Below are 20543 nucleotides of genomic sequence, written 5' to 3'. Positions count from 1 at the left end.
CTTAGTTCAATAATGGGTTTATCAAGTGAAGTGGTAAATATTTTGTGCTTTACAGTTGCCAGTACAAAAATACTCAGAAGCATTAGACTTTTTAAAAATAGCACAATATCTACAATGCAGCTTCTGATGCAAAAGCTACAATAACAATAAAATGCATATTGAAGAAGGCAAAAGTGACTCCAGCATGAATATATTGCAGTAAGATATACAGCATCAGTATTGTGGCAATGTTCTTGAGGTTATTTCATTTTTGTGGTTAACCCTTTTTTATATCAGTCACAGACCCGTTCCTTAAGAAAGAAATCTTTCAGCTTGCTTTTAACCATGCATAAAGTATCTTTGTGCCTGATTTCTGTTGGAGGTTGCCAGTTGGAAAATATAAGCTTTGCAAATGCCTTTTCACCCAAAACAGTTTTAAATCTGCATTTAAGTAAGGAACGCCTATCTTCATTTCTATCCTACAGTACATAGCTGTAGTGTCTGATTTGCAGGTCTATATTACAAGATCGAATGCTTAGGTGATCGAACACCTAAACATCCAGTAATATCAAAAGCAAAAAAAACAGCAAATAGCCGATTCAACACAGGGAAAGATTTCCCTTGGCTGTTCACCAGATTTTGCCATTTTGTCTACTGCAGAGCAATTTACAAGTTGGTATATTTAGTTAGGGGTGTGTGGGGTGCACAGCCCCCCATGTTGGGGGGTGTGGTGGGCAAAGCCCCCCACTTAGTTTGGTGTAAAGTTATTTTTTTTCCATGGCCGACCGACATGTTTTCCTGTGCCATTTGAGTTTTTTGGGTTCGATATTACAAGTTCGATGTTTAGGTGTTCAATCACCTAAGCTTTCGATCAATTAATGTAGACGCTGATTTGCAACTTGGATTTTTATGAGGGCATTGATTTAGCTTGATTAATCAAAGATCTGGGAGGACAGCAGTAAAGCTGCTCTTCCATTCAGTGGTAGCCATTTTATTTGGGTAATAGCGAGTAATGATGAGTTCCCAGTTCATCAAGTAACACAGATTTACAGATTTTGTTGATTGTTATTTGTATTTTTTTCTGTGTATTTACTCTTGAGTGAAAGACCATACTGAATTCATGAAACTACCACATTTCTTGGTACAGCTTTATATGAAGCTGATGTAAGTAAGTGAGATATTTCATATCATAATTTTCACATGACAGTATTTCACTTATGAGAGGAGTCAAAGGTGAGGCACGGGTTTTTTTGTACAGTCACAATTGAAAGGGTTCTTCCATATGTGTCTGTAACAACTAGGGTGGTGCTCCTGAAAATTTTTTGAGATGCTCCAAAGAACATGATGCTAGATTTCAAGATATAGATAAGTAACCTGTTATTTTGGGTCCAGTTACAAATCTTACTGAAGCTATCTTGTAGTTTTAACTTGAGCTGTGTCAGTTTATTGCTAGTTTGAAGTAGGAGCAGGTTATCAGCCTGCATTATAATATTCATTTTGGGGCGGTCATTAATGAGATCATTGATGAAAAGTGAGAAAAGTGATGGAATCAGAACCAAACCCTGGAGTACTACTGTGCTGAAAGAGCCTTGGTTTGAGAAAATATTATTTGTGTAGTCCTGGAATGATCTGTCTCAAAGATAACTTTGGGATCATAATATTTGGGTGAAAATTTGTGTCTGTTTAGCTTTTAAAGGAGAAGGTTATAGCTGAATATTTCAAATGTTCTGGTCATGTCTATGAACTGTCCACCTGTTAATCTAGATTCATCTATGTTATTGAAGATTTGGTTGGTGGCTGTGTATAGGACAGTCATAGTGTTAAAGGAGTCATAACAGCCATGTTGGACATTGCATGGAAGCCAATATTTGTTAACATGTTCTAAGACATGGTTGTAAAATTATAAATAATTATATTTTTCAAAAAAATAGTAAGTGGGCAAATCTTGGATATTGCTCTGAAATTATTGTATTCCTTGGCATGGAGTTTCATAGAAAGATGGATTATGACCATGTGAATAAAATGGGAATGGAAGACTCCTAAAATAATTGACAAGTTGTAGATGTGTTAAAGGGCTTTCATAAATTGCAAGGCTGGATGTAACTATAGAAGGATGCACCACTTTTCTCACTGATGTTTAGTAGAGCATTTTAGTTTTTTCCAGAAATTGGCCTAACTTAGAATGTTAAAGTGTGAGCTATCAGACTGCAAATTTGAGAATATATTGTTTGAGAAGCCTGTTAGGAATTATTAAGATATGTATGGGTTTGTTAAGGAAGGAATATTTTTGTTATTTCTTTTAAGAATTCTATTAGGAAGCTCCTATAGTAGTTTTCTTTATCTGTCTGTCTGAAAAAAAAAAACTATGGTGATGCTACAATATTTCCTGTAAGTGCCTTTATTTCTTCCCAAAAACATTTTTGGGTTAGTAGCCCATGCTTTCTGTTTCTTATGAAAGTCAGATCTACAGAATTGGTTGCTCACTTAGTTCTTTTCTTTAGTTCTAGATAGTAATAATTACCCTTTTGATATTGCCATGTAATAATCTATTAACAATAAAGCCAGTTTGGCCTTTATCTATAATATTATTTAATATATATATTTCACTGCTTGTTGGAATTGTAGTAAATATTTTAAGTGAAGTGAAATTGGTATGCAAGAAGAAACTAGACTTTTTTTTCTTTCTTTGCTTCAGAATGGAAGAAATTAGACAATGTTATGCCCCAGAATTTTAGTACTAATAAAAGAATAAAACAGGGATCCCCACTCTCACAATGATTATTTGCTATTTAATTGAACCCTTTCAAAAATGTGTTATAACAAATAAATTAACTAAACATTTTAGAATCTCAGCAAATTACCAATTTAAATATTTAGCTTTTTACTGATGATATTTTATTAACAATAAGTAATATAAACAGCTTTATGGCTAAGATTAACAAAAAAATAACATTTTTAGTTGATTTATTCATTAAAATTGAATGAGAGCAAAACAGAATCTTGAATATTTAATAAAATATGAAAATATGAATAAAATATGAATATAACTGGAATAAACAAGGACTGAAATATTTAAGTGTAATAATAACTTTTGATAATAATCTTTTGTAAGTTAATAGATGAGGTGATTATATTAATTAAACATTGGAATCAATATATTTTTTCCTTTGAAAAAGATTTAACTTTAATCAAAATGAACATTCTACTAAAAATACTATCTATAGTACAATCAAAAGTGTTATTGCCTGATACATTTATGTTTAAAAATAGAAAATAAATATTTTTTTCTTCCCTTCTAAATCTAAAATTTCATACAAAATTCATATTAGGCTTACTAAATTTGGTGGATTAGTTTTTCAGATTTAGATTCTTTTGCTTTGGTAGTTATTTTAAATACAGCAGCTATGTGGATTGATCCATTTGATTCTAGTAAAAGGAACTTTATATGTAATTTAATAAAACTAATTTATAAAGATTTAGATTTTAGTACATTGGATTACATTGATAATCATTTTTATGGATTGCAATGTAATTTTAGAGGGGAATCCATCAATTGAATTCAAATTAATTGTCCTCTCTGATCTTCTGACATCCCCCTCCTCTGTATCTCTAGGGTTAACAATACTGCAGGTAAAGTACTGTTCTCCCACTCCATAGATAGAACCTGGAATAATCTCACTTTAAAAACTCACTTAGAGCACACAAAGAATAAGTGGCTATGCCCATGCATTACATAAGTCCTCAAATTATTCCACTTATATACCTCACTTCCTAATATACCTACTGTAATATATATTACAGTCTAATTCTTCTCCTAATGTTGATTGCATTTGTATACTTATTCTGTTATTAACCATGTGTAACTATTTTTCCTGTTTATATATATATATATATATATATATATATATATATATATATATATATAGGTCTTGTTATGTCTTCTGCTGCATACTGTATTTTAACATATTGTTTGAAAATTCTCTGTATACTCTATTTGAACATATTGTGTAAAATTTTACTTACTGTGGAGCTTTTCTCCCCAGGCCTCTGATGAAAATGGACTTGTGTCCACTTGGACCATCCCGGTTAAGAAATCCAAAATAAAATAAATAAATAAATAAATAAATAAAATTACAATATATGAAGTCAGTCTTATTTTACTTTATTTTAGAAATTACATTCACAAAATTCCTATAATTAAGAAAATGGATATTTTTATATAACCTATTATTTATACACCTAATTTCATTTAAAGATTAAATAATACAAGTTTAGATATTTTAAAGGATAATAAATTGTGTGGTATTACTCTTCTGAATATAACAAGATTTTATCTGTTGATAGCTTTTTAAGGAAATATAGACTGAATTCTACTAATATTTTTAGGACAAAGTATTATCGGGAAATGCAATGATTTCTTGAAAGTTATGAATAAAGATGAGGTTTCATTGGTTTCTGTGATGTTTATCTTTACTTTAAAACATCTTTTCTTTGTTCTATGTGGAGCTTTTCTCCCCAGGCCACTGCTGAAATTGGACATTCCATCCAGTCAGGCTTTCCCGGTAATCAAATGTAAAAATAAATAAAAATAAATTAATATCTTTCATTAAGGGGATATAACAAAAAATATATTTTTTTATTTTATACATTTTAAACAATAATTTTAACTTTACTAAAATGCATCAGAATTTTTAGAGACTTGTAACCTAGCTAAATCAATTGATGACAAAAATAAAATATTACTATTGAAATCACTTGGTAATATACCTTCTAATACACCTTCTAGTTTCTACTGGAAGTACATTCATAGAGATTTTTATAACACATCAAAAGTTAGCTAATTTTAATAAATCCAATAATTCAGTATGTTGGTGAGGTAATAAAATCAGACTTGATACATTTTTTATGATTGTGAAAAATTAAAGATCATCAAATAAAAATAGTAATAATAGTAATAATTGCTGGAATAAATTAGACATGTTATTATCAAAATATTAATATGTATAGTAAGAAAAGCTCTATGGGTTTATTTATGATTTTTTTATCCTGTATGTTTTTAACCCCTTATTGAAAGTATGCAACTTGGTTATTGATAATCCTTTATTTGTAAATTTTGTAAATTTGTTAAATGTTTAATACAAATTTATCTGGAAAGAATAATTACTAACAGATGGCTACATAGGAAGGCTGGGGAGTACATCCTATGCAGAGCTGTAGGTATTATTATTTTGTGGTGGGAGAATGACTATGCAAATCTGAAATACTTTTCATTTAAAAATATAATCATACATATATGTAAACAATATATGTGCACATTTTGAGTCAAAAAGATGCATCCTATCATTTTGTAGACAGAATGAGCATAGACTAAAGTTTGTGGCATCTTGTGCAAGAAATGAAGAAAAAAAAATGTTTTGTCTTTCAAAGCTATTATTTCACTATTATAGTTGCATGGAAAACTTACTGCATTATTCTTCCATTAGAAACTTACAGATTGCAAAGTCATTAGATTCCATTTACAACAATATAATAATGTAATGCACATGCTGTTTGTTTATACTTTCAAAAACAGAATCCATCAACATCTTATATACCATCTGCTTTTCTGCTGTCATAACAGCGAGATTAAGCTCTTTCCTTTCACTCCATTCTAGCTATGGCCTTGGTAAACTAATACAAAGAATGAGTTTATCTGTGTAGTGCACAATAAAGTGTAATATTATGTTTTATTTAAACCTACTGAAACATTTTTTTTTAATATTTTAAAGGGTGAGTGATAGACAAGGTATAAGTAAATTGTGTAAGTATATCTATAGCTACCTATCCATCTAGCTATCTATACATTTATATATAAGGGTCCGAATGGATTGATGAAAAGTCAGCAAGCATAGGAGAGTAGTAGTGCTGAAACTGAATTCATCCTCAAGTCTTGGTGAGTAACTTCATGCGGTGGCCCCTGTTTTCACAAAATTTCACCAAGGCAACACTGATATATATATATATATATATATATATATATATATATATATATATATATATATATATGTATATATATATATATATACTGTATTTATATAGCATATATCAGGGACAGAAGTAGGTCAAAAACTAAAAGACATAGCTGGGTGCACAAGACCTAGGATAAAAAGTGACTAATCCTGGTAGGTGCACTGGTGCCAGGACTGGAAAAGATGACAGTGTAGAATCCGCAAAATATGGAAACATTACTACAATGGGGCCAGGCCAGGCCTAGGGGGAGGATGGGCCCCCTGTTGTAGAAGGAAGTAGCAGTCCACAAAAATCACAAAAACTAACAGGCCAAAGAAGAGCCATAAAGACGATAAAGTGGACTATTGAGGATAAAAAAGAACTTGTGTATTGTTACTATTATGCAAAAAGCCCAACATTTCCAGACATAAGATATACAAAACAATTAAGATAGAAATTAGAGGAAAGAAAAATACTTCCAGAAATAAAACTGTCAGAAGCTTCAAATGAAAATTTGTGTTCATTACTACAACATATTTGTGAAAAACAGTATATAGATCAGGAAACCTTGATCTGTTTGGAAAAAGAAACATCTGAGGAAGTGCAAAAATATAAACCACAAAACCAAGATATATTTGAAAAGTATAAAAAAGAAATATGGACATGGGAAAGAAAGAGAGATTTGATATGGTGCAATATTTATGCAAAGGAGAAAGCCAAATTAACCAATGTTAGGAAGGCAGCCCCAAATATATTTGAAGAGAAATACAGGCAAAGGCATCTGGATATGGAAAGTTTCACTATAGAAAAAATAATATCACAAAGATGGAATGTAGAAATGAAGATTAGTAAAGTAGAAGTTAAAAAAAATGGAAGCTGAAGTTATGGAGTGCCTGCGAAGTGAAAGATTTGGTGTAGAATTTCTAACACAGGTTATATCTTAGCAGGATGGAGTGAGTCCCCAAAGTAGGGAGAAACAGGAAGATCAGAAAATATATGAAGAAGAAATACAAACATTGAATAGAAAAAGTGATTTAATATGATGTAATATTTATGCAAAGGAGAAAGTAAAACTAATCAATACAAAAAAAGCAGCACCAAAGATATTTGAAGATAAATACAAGCAAATGAATCTGGACATGGACAACATTACAATACATTAAATAAGAGGACAAAGAGGAAAAGTAGAAAAGGAGATTAGTAATGGAGAAGTTAAAGAAATAGAAACTGAGGTTATGGCGTACCTGAAAAGTGAAGGATTAAGTGTAGAAAATCTAATACAGAAAGCACCACAACATGATAGAGTAATGGATAGCCAAATTAAGAGGAAACCAGTGAAACAAGAAGCAATTGGTCAGATGCCATATGAAGATAATTTGGAGCTTTCCACAGGAAACCAGTATAGACATTCACTTGAAGCTAGACAGCAAGGGAGGGAACAGGAAACTGTGGAAACTGTGATGCAGTCAATGTTGAGGAGTAATAGGCGGGTCTATATTAGAACACCGAACATTCAAAATGTCGAGTGTTCTAATATCGACCCATTTTCAGTGAACGCTGAAAATATCGAAGAAACAGAAAACTGAATTTTTTCCTAGGAAAAGAATTTGGTTGTCCATTTCTGTTGCTTTGGTATTTTCAATGCTGTGGTAGAAAGTTATGGGTCGGATTCAGGTAAGTGTGCAATTGTGTGGATGTGAGGGTTAGGGTGGGTTAGGTGAGTTAGGGTTAGGGCGCGGGTCAGGTAAGTGTGCGATTGTGTGGATGTGAGGGTTAGGGTGGGGTAGGTGAGTTAGGGTTAGGGTGCGGGTGAGGTGACTGTGCGATAGTGACGGACCTTAGGGTTAGGGTTTGGGTTAAGGTAAGTGGATAGTTAGTGGTATATGTATAGTTTAGTGTAGGGTTAGCTGTAAGAATTTAGGTGTATGTGTGTGGATTGCTGTTTGGTTGGTGTGCTTGTGTTGTGTGTATGTGTTTTGGAACAGCAAATTTTTCCCTAGGAAAGAAATTTGCTGTTCTGTATGTTCAATGTTTTAAATTTTCGATTGATGGGTTTCGATATTAGAACACTCGGAATTTTGAAAGTTCAGTGTTCTAATATAGACCCTAATAGGCCAGTGAGTTCCCATATGATAGAGCAACAGATGACACAGGATGAAATTAAAGAGAATGTGCTGCAGGAAGATGCTATAGAATCTTCTATAAAATGCCCACAGGAATTGGAAAACAAGAAATGTGCCCTTGATTTGGAAAGAAAATGAGATAAGAGAAGAGCTGCTTGATTTAAGAGACATAGGCAGATATATTAAGATCAATGAAAGAAATAGACTGCAGAAGGTTAATAAAACCCAAAAAGTCAGAAGTCTGATAAAACAAGTGAACACAGTAATTAGGACTGTTCATAGAGATCCATGCGATATAACAGAAGTAAACAGGATATATTACTGTGCAGCTAAATTAATAACTGATAAAGTTCTACTACAAAAACACAGGGTAGTGAGGTAAAGGAAGGGGAGAAATCGAATACCATCATGGAAGTATCAAACGGCAAAAACTATAAAGCAACTAAGACAAGAAGAGTCACTATTAGAAGAGTATAGAAGAGGGAACATATCAAAAAAAATACTCATAAAAATAGGCATGATAAAAGCAATGTGCATTATTAAAACAGTCCAGGATCTATCATGCACTATCGCAAATAAACTAAAAGTTTCAGCACAGGTGGAAAAACGTAGAAGATATACAGATAAATATGCAGGAAACATACAAAATAAGCAATTTAATGATGACCTTAAAAGATTTATAGAGACTTGGGCAATAAGATAAAAGGAATTGAAAGACTAACAAAAAAAGAAGAAATAGATACATTTTGGAGAAGTATCTATGAAGATCCTGTGGAACATAACAAAGATACTAAATGGACAGAAGAAGTTAAAGAAAGAATAAGAGGTTTAAAGGTACATGATATGAAATGGGATGAAGTAACAGCCAGTGAGATTGAAACAAAATTAAGAAAAGCCTCTAATTGGAAAACCCCAGGCCCAGATGCAGTACCTAACTTTTGGCTGAAAGTATTAAGCCATGAGTAAGAACTATTTTTATGTGCACCTTGAACAGGCACCAACCTGGTTAACAACAAGAAGAACAATGCTGCTACTTAAAAGTGAATCTGCAAGCTACTCTAAAAATTATAGACCAATAACTTGCCTTCTGACAATAGGGAGGGTGGCCTAATGGTTAAGGTGCTTGCCTTACAAGCACAAGGTGCAGGGTTTGAGTCTCACAAGGGATAATTGGCTAGGCTTAAAATGGCTCGCAAGGGCAGTTAGTTTAGTAATGAACCTACGAACCTAAACTATACATAAGAATCGATGCCGACAGAGTTTATAGTCATTTAGAAGAAAGCGTAATTATGGCAGTAGAGCAAAAGGGCAATAAAAGAAAGTCATATGGATCAAAGGATCATTTGTTGTTAAATAAAGTCATAGTAGAGCATTGTGAAAAGGAGAAGAATCTAAGTATGGCATAGATTGACTATCAAAAAAGGCATTTGATAGTATCCCACATTCATGGATAAAAGAGTGTTTAAAAATGTATAAGATACACCCTACACTGATTGACTACACAGTGACCATGAAACAATGGCAGACCACTTTACAATTAAGCCATGATAAAGGGCAAATTATTATCCCAGGGATAAAAATTCAAAGGGGGATATTCCAGGGTGTCTCTTTGTGACTGTTGCTGTTCTGCCTTGCCCTTAACTCATTAAGCTGTCTACTTAACAGCTTAGGCCATGGCTATAATCTGGCTCCTAGAAAATAGCAAGTGTAAAGACTTCTCATCTTCTCTTTGTCGATGATTTAAAACCGTATAGCTCATCAGATGAGAAAATGAAAGCACAATTGCAAATTGTCAACATTTTTTCAGAAGATATAAGAATGTCATTTTGTCTTGATAAATATTCAAAAACAACCTTTAAAATAGGAAAACTACAACACCTGGAAACATTAGTTTGGGACAAGCATGTGATATAAAAGAACTTGAGCAAGAAGGAGTGTATAAATATTTGGGAATTGATGAAGAATTAACAATAAAACATGAACAAATGTGAATAATACTTAGTAAGAAATACTTGAGAAGATTTAAATTAATCCTGAAAACAGAACTGACATCTAGGAATAAAATCCAAGCTATAAACCAATTTGCTCTTCCTGTCCAAATTTACAGTTTTGGAGTGATTGACTGGCCCCAAAACGTGTTGGCTAGATTAGATAAGAAAAAAGAAGGATGCTTCATGCTCAACAAATGATTTATAAAATTCAGTGCATACCAAGATTATATATTCCCCACTCTGAAGGAGGGATGGGCCTCCTTGAAACTGAATATTTGTATAGATGTGCAATTGCGGGACTCCACACATATCTGCTGACCTGACAAGACCCAAACATAGTGAAAGATTTGAAACATGAGGAGAATAAATCTAAGATGACTTCTCTGCTTAGTCTAGAAGAAGCATATCGGTGTCAAGAAGGAATGGAAATCAAACCAGAAGTAGATAAAAGTCAGGCAGCAACTGAATGTGCCAAAACACAAAGGAAATAATATAAGGTGAAGGATCCGATGAGAAGGCAAGAAATGTGGAAAATGCATAAATATAGTTGCAAGTATAGAAAACTTCTGGAAGAACCTCATGTTGATCAGGAATGAACACAGGAATGGTTAAGGAGAAATTAATTCAAAGCAAGAGATGTAAGGTTAATATTGGTGGTCCAAGACAGTGGGTTGCATACACATTGGTTTACAAAGTCCATTGAACATGTGGGAGAAACAGACAAATGTAGTTTTTGTAAAACCAAATTGGAAACAGTTGCACAGCTCATTGCTGGTTGAGACATACTAATGGCAGAAGGACCGTATACTGAAAGGCATAATAATGTGGCAAAACTGTTGTACTGGGGATTGTGCAAACATTATGGTAATGAAGTGGCTGAAAAACACTGGAAACATGAGCCACAAAGCATCATAGAAAATGATGAAGTCTACATCACATGGGATCACCCATTACCAACAGTTCAAAAGATAGATACTAGAAAACCAAATACAGTGGTCCAGGAAAAGAAGACAAAAGTAGCATTGATGATTGAAATCACCAAACCCAGAGACTACAGTGTCCTGCATACAGAGAGACACAAAGTCATAAAATATCAGGATTTGCAGGCAGGATTGAGAGCAATGTGGAAGAAAGATAGCCAGACAGTTCCAGTAGTAGTATATATATGTGTGTGTGTGTGTATGGTGGGGGAGGCTACTTTTTGTGGAATGTGCTTATCATTTTATGGTGGTAAAACTAATCATATGTTATGGCAAAAAAGTATTAACTCATATATTTAGTGCATAATAAAAACAAATAATGCTTTATTTAAACATTCTGAAGCATGTGTGAATTTTAAAAGTTCTACATTTTTCGTTGTAGATATGGTGTTTAAATGTAACAGTGACAGGGGCTGGGTTTTGTGAGTATACTATATAGTGATGTGCACCAGTCCAGTGCTAAATGGCATGCAGCAGGTAGTACAATGTATCCAAAGCTAACTAGGTATGTATTAGAGTGAGCACAACTCTAGCATACTGAGGAATGGATTGCATAATAAATATTAGTGAAGAGCATTACAAATCTGCCACAGTAGATTAGCTGCACTCCAGACTGGTGCAGGACTGACATGGCAGATGTGACTACTAAAACAAGCTAGCTAGGGATAGTTTGCAGGTATCTGCACACAGTGAAGACCTGCATAATTCCCACAGAAGGGACCCTATAGATGTTATCAATGCAAACTGCCAACCCAGTTCATATCTGAAATGGGGAGAAAGGAGATAGGAAGGTAAGGCAGGGGGAATACAGCAAGGAAAGGAAACCACACAAGGGTTACTATAAGATGAGACAGGTGGAGGAAGGAATGACAATTTTGTTGAGCAGTGAGTCCCATTTTCAATATATGAAGAAGAAGAGCTGGATGGGCAGATTTAGAAGAATGGCTGGGAAGTAAAAAAGAGAGAAGAAAAGGCAGCTAGGGCAGAAAAACAAATATAAACACAAACAGAGACAGAGGATGCACATACACGCAAAGGTTCATGATGGCAAGTAGATGAGCAAAGACTGATGGAAGGTGAGTAGCTGCAGATGGGGTGGGTTTCACAATGCAGAAAGTATGGATGATGATACAAGTGGTAGGAGAAGACCTAGATGGGAAAAGGGCATAGGCCATGGCCAAATGCCAATTCTACCTAGAGGGCAACACTTGATCAGTCATATCTATGACTGCTGTCATGAACAGGCTGCCCCTCTAGTGGCCTTATGGTCATGGTCACACCAGGAGGCTTTTTAAACTGCTGAGGCAGGCATCCAGTTGTTGTGTACTTTGTATGGGACCAGATTCTGCAAGTGATGGTGAAAAATTATTGGAAACCACTCAAAGACACTATTTGAAGAGTATTCTATGCCCCCCTCCTGACAGTAGACTAAAGAGGTCACCAGTGATCTCTCAAAGTCCACACTCTCCAAGGTGAACACCATCTGTTCACTGATGAGTAGACCATATGGCCACTGGTGATCCAGCACTAGAAGCATTGGCTAGCTCCAGAGCTGTAATTAGGTTGGTTAAAGGATATGACAGACCCAGATGCAGGCTGTCATGGTGCCACTGGTATAGTTGTGTGGTACTGGCATTCATAAATGAATGATGACACTGCTTCCACAGCTCACCCGATGCACTTGGAGAGAGGTGACAATGTTTGGTATAAACTGTAGCAAGTTGCTTGCTTGTTACACTCATAGCAACTTGTTTTGGTCCTCAACTTTGATTTGAAGGGGACACTTGAGTGGGAATATACATAGGGCAGCAGATCAGCTAACAATGTTTCTGGTTGGCTCACACTAAGATGAACACCAGTGCTCCCTGATCTCTTCCACAAGTAGACCTGCAGAAGGGAAAGAAAAAGAGACCACATTAATACAAACACAAGCTAAACATACAATGGCAGTCACACAGCAGTGGTGTGTCACTCGTGACATATACATCTTGGTCTAGAGAAATCGTTCCTGTCTCTTGACACATCTTACTACACTTATCTCTCACTCCTCAGTCACTACAGAAGGAAGTATTGCATTTTTTATTTACCTTACAGTTGTCAGATTGATAGGTGCTCTAGTCCTTGGACCCTTTTCAACCATGGACCAAATTAAAAATACAAGAGACAAACAAAAAGTATAATATTAACAAAATAATACGACCAGAGCAGGAAGTCTAATGTCACAAATACAGAGACTTACATTGAATAATATCTCTTAAAAAATGACAGTTACATAGAATAGTGACATGCCCACTATTTATTGTACATTCATTAGAGCTCTTCCTAATACAGTGCTGTGCATTCAGCTCATTTCAGTACCAAGGTCCACTAGGTAATACAACAAGAGCAGGAAAAAACATGATTACAGTTACGTCTCTCTCTCTCTCTCTTTTCCAGCCTCTCTCTCTCTCTCTCTCTCTCTTCCTCTCTCTCTTAATCTCCCTAACTTCTGCCTTTCACTGCTGTCACATGTCAGCATGGCATGACGTCAGGTCATTGTTATGATGTGAGCAGTGCCCATAAGAAGAGGTGATGTCAATGGCATCATTCACTATTCTGGCAAGCTCATGTCAATTATCCAATATTCCCATGCAATCAACATACCATCACTGTAAGTGCTCAGAGAAATCTTCATACAGATAGAACCAAAATATTTTGCTTTCCCTGATAAATCATGCAGGAACTCTGCAACTTACAGCACCTGAGAAAACTATGGCCACTATATTTGAGGAATAAAAAGGTAGTCTCATGCATGCAGATGAATGTTCAGACATCTTGTGACTCACAAGACACTGCAGCAATGGGGTGCTACCAAATTTTCACAATGCAATGTAACGCCCTAGCACTACAGATCTATATAGACAGTGTGCACATGCATACTGGCACAAGCTTCCCTAGGACTGTGCCAAGCATGGCATTCTAGATGCATTTCAGTGACAGTGACATTGAAGTGTCTCATTAGCATAATCAATATACTGCAAGGTCTTTATTTGCACAATATAAAGAGTTGGCATCATTTTGTATGAGAACACTTAGAAGGCAGAAAATATGTGGAGTACAGGACTTTACACTGTAAATTTTTGGAAATAGATTGAAAAACATTGAAGGCAGAAAGTCCATTTTTAGTTTAAGCAACACCTTTGGTGGGTGATAGTAAGTCATATACCATAAGGTATGTGTGAGTGGGAACACAACACAATGGCATGGCACCGTCATATGAAGCTATGGTGGTAATACAGAATGTAAGAATTGGTCAACTAGGGATGTATAGTATACAGGGGACATGAATTTACATAGGGGTAGACATGACAGTACACTGTGAGGGGAGGGGATGTATATACCACTACGGTTCCCATTCAGAAGCCTGAAACATCATAAGCCTGAAAATCAAAATCCTGAAACCAAAAGCCTGAAAATTCAGAATCCTGAAAACTCAAAATCCTGAAAGACCAAAATCCTGAAAGACCAAAATCCTGAAACTCAAAATCCTGAAAACACAAATAATGCTAATATGTCACTATAAAGACACTAATATCTACCAACTGACCCTGACCCTAACCCTAACCCTAAGGTCCGTCACTATCGCACACTCACCTGACCCGCGCCCTAAACCTAACTCACTTAAACCGCCCTAACCCCAATATTTTTCACTATTGCATACATGCCTAACCTGCCCTAACCCTAACTCACTTAAACCGCCCCTAACCCTAAAATAAAACCAACCGCACACTTACCTGACCCCAACGCATGACCTAACACCACAGGGCTAACAATAGCAAAGCCACAATGCCATCAGTATGTCTATTTTGTGTTTTCAGGATTTTGAGTTTCAGGATTTTGGTCTTTCAGGATTTTGGGCTTTCAGGATTTTGAGTTTTCAGGATTCTGAATTTTCAGGCTTTTGGTTTCAGGATTTTGATTTTCAGGCTTATGATGTTTCAGGCTTCTGAATGGGAACCCCCACTACATAGGACAAATAATATGTAGGAAGATATATGGGATGCCCATGGATATAGAGGGCTCTGCACCCAGCATTACAGGACTCAGCTGACCTGCAGTTTTTGAAGGGATCCTGAGAGTGGCATCATTTGGAAACTTCAACAGCTATGAGGCAAGGCTGATACTATAGGCCCTCTGCATGTATGGCATACACATGTAATAAATGTCCGGTCTATATTACATATCCGAATGCTTAAATGTTCGAATCGCTAAAGATTGACCTTTAGCGATTGAACATTTAAATGTTCGAATAGGAATAAAAATTAAAAAAAAAAAAAACAAAAGGAAAAAAAAATATCGGGTGTAAGCACCTCAGAGGTGGGGGCTGCACCCCCCACACCCTCGCTACTTAAATATACCAACTCCAAGATCGCACTACAGTGCAGGAATGGGAAATTTCCTGTTTCCGCACTGTTGCGCACTGAAGTGCGATCTCGGAGTTGGTATATTTAAGTAGCAGGAGGTGTGGGGGTGCAGGGGGGCTTGCCCCCTGCTTAAACCCTTTTCTTTTTTTTTTTAATTTTATTTTATTACATATTCGAACATTTGAATGTTCGATCACTAAAGGTCAATCATTAGCGATTCGAACATTTAAGCATTCAGATATGTAATCTAGACCCTAAATGGCTCCCCACAACCTAATAAAGGAATAATCAGCTGCAGCCTTCACCTTTCATGACTTTATTCCATTTGATAGTGTTGCTATAAGCTATCAATGTGTCCCTATAAGCTATCAATTTGTCTCCCCAACCATCTGTGCAAGTAATGATGTCCAGCCCATAATCTCTGTGGGTAGGGTTATATCAGTTCATGCACTGTAACATATTATTCTGTTTTGGCTTTGACCTGGCCTTTAGCTATGTACTATTTGCAATGTCTTTACTACTTCTGTGATGTACTAAACGAGTCTCCAACTTCCATGTGGTAAGGCGGCAGCATCTTCATTCCGCAGACAAAACAGCCTGTTCATCAACTGTTGGTCCTATTGTTATGATCAGCCCTGCCGGGATGGTTCCCTGCTTCTATAGCTTTGTTTATGGTGCCATATTATGCACCACAGAACACACAATAGATATATTGCTTCAGATGTCTGGTGAATATTGCAGCACACCACCTGATGTGTCAGACAGCAGAAGCAGCCCTTCAATTGTCCAAACACATACCTAATGATGTTATATATGTCTGCATAGGTAGTATTGCATGACACTTCTGTTATAGTCTAGATGTTGCTGAGAGGATCATCATGCATGCCTCAAAAGCATATGTGATATTGCCTCCAACACACATTAGTCACACCATTATACATGTCCTGCTCCTGCTTGCATAGTATGTGTGTATACTGCCCTGTATAACTCCACTATGTATCTACCAACTAGCTGACACAGGGAGAAGTGTCACTGCATGAAGCACTGGTGCAGGTTGGAACTGTGCCATATGTTTGAATTAATGGAACTACCACAATAGTGCATAAGCACATTAATCATACCAGACAGTTGTGGGAGTGGAAGCCCTTCCTCTTGATATACCTCAGTCCTGGAAGGCAATGTGGGAATGTGATGACAAGATATGTGCAATCTATGATTCACAGGACCTCTAGGAAACTGGCTATGCTATAAAATGCCAATATAAAGGTGGTTCTCACTTCTGTGGTTTTGGGGAATCAAATATGCACCATGATATCAAAGAATTAATGTCAGCTATGAGCGCCTGGTAGATAAGATATATCTAATGTATCCCTTCTGGGTTACTGTAAGGTCCCTGCAGCTAACGTGGTTGATGTTATGCATACCTTTGTATCAAGTGAGATGGGCAGTGCATGCATCTTTCTTGATTTTATTTTTGGGTAACACAGCATGAATAGTTCTCATGTGTTGTCACTCTCCACCTAGTGTCAGTCCACTATCTGCTCATCTGTGAGGTACTGGTAGATATATAGATGATGGTACCTTCTGTCATGGCATGCATGGCTGCAATGGGCATTTACTCTGATTGTGGCCATTTACACAAATTGCTTGGCAATTTTCACTGCCACCCCTAGTATATTCACAGCCCTGAGCATCAAAATACATTTTGTCAGAATAAGTTTGAGCCATGGTGTAGTTTTATTCATTTATGAAGCATTTGGCCATGATGTTGTCACTTGCATAACCCATGTGCTTCATTTGCATGAATTTCTCATTTCTAGATCATCATGTGGTCATAACACGAAGATGCACTCACTGGAAGCAGTCCCGACCTTAGAAGACCATTGGGGTGTCAACATCATAGATCTGGTGCTTACCAGTATGGGGGACCACTGTAGGACCCCCACTGTGAAGTCTTCCCTGATGAGATCTGACCACAAATCAGTCTCATTCAAAGTAACTCTTACCCCTGACTCTTTTCTAAAGCAGGTTTTAACTTCTTACCAGATGGTATAAATAGCTTCACTGCATCTCCCCCGTCAAATGGAATTGGCAACTATGCCGAATTCTGCACCAATTTATACAAACACCTGTATAACTGCATTAACTTGGGCATACCTGATAGGACTAAAACAAGCTCCTCAAGGAAGAGCAAACCTGCTTGGTGGACAACTGCTATTAACAGTCTTTACAATAAGAGGAAAGAAATTGCTGTCTAAGACTAAGAGGGAGAGAGCCCTAACTGGAAACACTCTCGCCTCAGCTTAAACAAGCAAATAAGACATCTTGTAAAGTCCTCCAAAGCAAACTACAATTCCAATTAGCTTCCTCAGCTAAGAACAACCATAAAGTATTCTTTAGTTACATCCATAACCTAAAAGGAAAGGCCCAAATTTGTGCCAAACTGGTAGTTAATGATACCACATATAATGAGCCTGTGGACATAGTTAACCTGTTGGCTGGCATGTTCTGTGAAAAGTATACTTCCCTGTCCCACCACACATACCCTATGACATCCCTACCACCTATCCCCTACCTTGTATCTCTAAAAAGCAGGTCGTAAACGCTATCTCTAAGGCCAAAAACACAGCATCTATGGGACATGATAATATTCCAGGCTGTGCCCTGCATGGGCTCTAACAAGAATTAGCAACACCATTGGGTAATCTTTTCAATCATTGCCTAAGCACTGGCTACATCCCAGCTGAATGGAAAATGGCCACCGTTATTCCCTTGAACAAAGGTGGTGCTTCCACTGACCCTGGGAAGTATAAACATATTAGCCTGACTAGCCTTATCTGCAAGGCCATGGAGCGAATCGTCATGGACCTTATCAATAAAGATATAGATAATCTCTAAACACTTGACCCTACTCAGTTTGGATTTGTCAAAGGGAGATCATGCCTGTTAAACCTGATAAACTTCTTTGAGACAGTCACCAAGGCCCCAGATGAGGGGAAATCTGTGCACACAGCTTACCTAGACTTAGCCAAGGAATTTGATACTATCCCCACTCAAGCATCATTGACAAACTCACCCAGCTAGGTATTAACCCTTATATCTTTAGATGGGTTGCTAACTAGCTCACAGATAGAAACCATATAGTCAAAATAGGGGAATCCACATCTAACAGTAGACCTGTAACTAGTGGTGTTCCACGGGGATCAGTCCTGGGACCTCTATGTTTGGAATCTATTTCTCCAAAGTACAAGCAAAAACTAAAGGTCTGTGGCTGACAAAGTTTGTTGAAGACTGCAAACTGGCAGTGGTCATAGAATCTCCAAATAATGTCAACATCCTACAAGAGGGTCTTAAACTAACAAATGATTGGTGCAAAAGTCATGGCCTTAATCTCAATGCAAAACAATGTATTACCATTCCTTTTAGTAAGAGCGATGTTCCTGCTAACTACCACATCAATAGCAACACCTTAAGTACACACTCAGTGGTGAGAGACTTGGGCACACAGGTTGACAGCAACCTTACCTTTGACCACCATGTCTCCACAATGGTAAGAAGGGAATTCTATATTGCTCATCTCATAAGTAAGGGAGTTGCTTCCAGAAAAAAGGAAGTTATAACCTCCCTGTACTTTTCCCTCATCAGGCCAATAATTGAGTACAATACCTCTTTTGGTATGTATCTCTCCAAGCACCTGCAGCAATTAGAGAGACCACAAAGGTTCCTCACAAGGAAAATTCAAGGTCTTCAGCATCTGTCCTATGTGGATCATCTGAAATCACTGTCACTTTATTCTGTTTCATACAGACTACTCATGAGTGATCTCTGCCTTGCATACAAGGCAATCTTTGACCCTGCTTTACTGGAAATGCTGCATACCTGTAAGTCACATGGTACACTGGTTACTCACTCTAAAGACCTTAACCTGGCATGTGACATTAATAGAAACTACTGGAGAGACAGATTTGTCTTCCAGAGGTTTACACACTTTGGAATAGACTCCCAGTCCATGTCAAACAGAGCACCTCATTGCTTTTCTTCAAACGCAGTCTGGATGATTGGATGGGTAACCATAATTCACCCAGGGGGGTTCCACCTGTGTCCCTTTTGGACATAGGCAATAGGTGCTGATCATGGATATAGGAGTAGAACTTGACTAGGCTTGGTGGACCCTAGGGATATTAACCTAGTAACTTCCTATGATCCTAAGAGCCTATTGGCTAGGCTTGTAAGGGCTCTAGGATCATTAGCCTATTAACATTATATGATTCTAAGATCCTATGCACATGCTGCAGTCCAGCTATTTTTCATACTATCAAGTCGTGCTATCTGTATCTCTGAACTGTACACCTCATGAATGCTCTTACTAGCTGTGCAAATTTGCCTTGAAAATTGTATTAAACTTCTATGAATTCTACCTGGACACTAGAATACTGTATTGGCCTGCAGAGAATAAAAATAAATGCACAATTATTATGCTAATAATTATGCAGGACTGATTGAAATGATCAGTTTAGAACCTGTGTTAAAGAAGAAATGTCTAAAACATGAACTTGTGTTTTTAAACATAGGTTTTTAGACTACGGCAAAATAACGTAGCATAAAAAACTGGAACAGTTGAAAGAAGGCACACTCTAGACCACAAATAAAAGTAAAGCGCTTTTCGTTTATGTCAAATCATAAACTTCTTCAGACAGTACATTGCAATTCAATTCACGTTTAAATACATAATAAAAAAGAAGTCAACCAATCAACAAATGGAAAGACATTAATTAGATTAGTGACAAAAACATACAATCACCACCCCCTTGTTAAAAAATCCATTATAAACATACAGATATACGTCATCTTACGTTTAACAAACAGTATTCAATCCTAAACAGAACAATTAAGTTTAGATTCTAAAACATATGTATGAAAATACATTTATAGTAATTCATAATCATCCTAAACTTGCTAGTTCACCTAAGAAATTTAACGCTTTAAACTTCTGAGTCTCAATATACTGCTTAACACACAGCCATCATTTATACCAGGCTGGTGGTAAGCATTAAGCCTAATTTGCCAAGAAAGTTCCAA

The sequence above is a fragment of the Protopterus annectens genome, chromosome 10.part0 (genome assembly GCF_019279795.1).
Source record: "Protopterus annectens isolate FY-2018-M chromosome 10.part0, PAN1.0, whole genome shotgun sequence".
Taxonomy (NCBI): Eukaryota; Metazoa; Chordata; order Ceratodontiformes; family Protopteridae; genus Protopterus; species Protopterus annectens.
The sequence above is the reverse complement of the archived record's forward strand: the minus strand, read 5'-3'. Positions refer to the sequence as shown.